Consider the following 2,099-nt stretch of genomic DNA (forward strand, 5'->3'; position numbering starts at 1 on the left):
AAAAATATGCCACGTCGGCACCTGACAGGCGGGCCCCAACGGTCAGATACACTGTCAATACGTATAAATCAGCGTTTTAGCCTTTTTTTAAAAATTTGGATCAATATTGGTACTGACACGTAAAAATTAGCAATCGTGGTACCAATCTGCATGTGATGCCCGAATTATGGTACTTCTGTGCAATTAACTTCATATTTCACTGCCGGAAAAGATGATCATTTTCTTCCGGAGGTAGAAGAAGGCCTCGTGCTACTTGCTCATTTTGCCCCGTCATTTAAGCAATGGCGCAAGATTTTCAACGCCAGGACGGTCACCCCGTTGAGCTCGTGGTCCGCGTCGGTCAGCGGCGTCCTCTCGCCGGCCCAGAGGACGAACGCCTTGTCGCAGCGCGCCGGCATGCCACGAACGTGCTCCAGCAGGGTGGCCGCCTCCGTCAGCCGGTCCTCGTCCCCGCCCGCGGCCAAGTCCATGGAGGCGCGCCCCAGCCAGCGCACTGTCAAGGCGTAGTCGTTGGCGCACTCGTCCAGGACCAGCCGCCGCCGGGGCGACATCTCGGAGGCCTGCAGCCGGGCGATGCGGTCGCCGGTGGCCTTGGCGGTCGCCATGGCGATCCTCACCACGATGACCACCAGGCCGAGCTCGTCGGCCGTCGCGCTCGCCGGGTCCGCCCCCAGCGTCTTCACGCAGAAGTCGTAGTAGTGGTGCGCCGCCTCCTCGCCAGCGCCGGAGGCGACGACCGTGCACGTGTCCTCCAGCGTGCTCGCCCTCGCCGTGCGCTCGTGCTGCGCGAGGAGCAGCAGGACGAGGACGGAGGAGAGCGCTTGGAGAGTAGCCATGGTCGTCGTCTGATTTGTTTCTCTGTCAGACTCGAGCTATATATAAGAGGACGTAGTAGGAGTAATTAGAGGAATGGTGGCGCTATAACTTTGCGTTTATGGTTGAAACGTCTCCCTTCGTTGCTCATGCATCAAAGTGAAACCCTTTTAGTAGTTACATCACATTGAACAAAATTGAACGTATAATAAAACAGTTTCGCTAAGTATCCGTCGACTGAGACTTTGAATCCCATTTGAATGGTGGCGCTATAACGGACAGCGTTTCACCGCCCATACAGCGTTGGATCCCATCTGATCTAACGGCACACGTTCACATATGTTTTTACTAGCCCCAACCAGCCACGTGCCCCCTACCTTATCTTCAAAAGGCTTTGTTGTCTTCTCCCAGCCATTTTCCTCTCTTTCTCCCAACTCTCATCCTTGCAGGACGCTGGTTCCATCTGTAGCCGCCCCAAGTCCTCAAGTTGCGTCCGCCGTCCCTGGAGAGCACTGGTGTCTGTGTCCACCGTCGCCCTGCGCTCCCGAGGAAGCACCGGCGTGGACAACCATGCATGGTTGTCGCCTCCTCGAGCTCACTCACAACCACCGGTGTCGCCACAACAACAGTCCCTGCAAATGTGCTATTGTTGCGCCACGCGACAACGTTTATGCAATAAGACCTACTCCCTCCGTTTCAGAATAGAGTTGAGTCATCTATTTTGGAATGGAGGGGTTATGTTGCAAATACAACCTTTGTTGCAAATGTCTCTGCAACAAGGCCTATGTTGCAAAAGGGTTCTCACAACACGACTTCCATTGCAAAAATGAGGAAGACACTCGGCCGCGAGATAATGTCAGATCTAACCGCTCGAAACCTGGCGCACAGCACTCCCCTGGACTAATTACCCGATTAGCTCCCCCCGCGCACGCCACGGTTTGGGCGAGAGGGTGCGAGGATGAAAATGATGGTGCATTTTTTTCAAAGGAATGAAAATGTTTTTTTTAGGGATGAACGAAAAATGGTAGTGCTGGCCAATGGACCATAGTGGCCTCAAAGTATTGGGCTACTGGGCTATGTGCAAACGGAGCCCACCCATGACGAAAACCTCCAAGGCCTTGGCGGGAGGAGGGGGAAAACCGCGGGAAAGCCCGGCTCCTCTTCCCTCCAATTGTTTGTCGGCGTCTCGTTTATTCCGCCGCGGAGGCAAGGGCGCCGCCACCCACGTCCCACGTCCCATCTCCCCCGATTCCGGCCGGCCTAGAGCTCCCCAGTCCGAAGGGATC

The 2,099-nt window shown here is 55.4% G+C and overlaps 1 pseudogene; it reads right to left on the reverse strand.

The window, feature by feature from the left end:
- Nucleotides 1-340: 340 nt before the first annotated feature.
- LOC123038861 (putative invertase inhibitor) lies at nt 341-836 on the reverse strand (annotated as a pseudogene).
- Between the last annotated feature and the right edge of the window lie 1,263 nt (nt 837-2,099).

The sequence above is a fragment of the Triticum aestivum genome, chromosome 2B (assembly GCF_018294505.1).
Source record: "Triticum aestivum cultivar Chinese Spring chromosome 2B, IWGSC CS RefSeq v2.1, whole genome shotgun sequence".
Classification (NCBI taxonomy): domain Eukaryota; kingdom Viridiplantae; phylum Streptophyta; class Magnoliopsida; order Poales; family Poaceae; genus Triticum; species Triticum aestivum.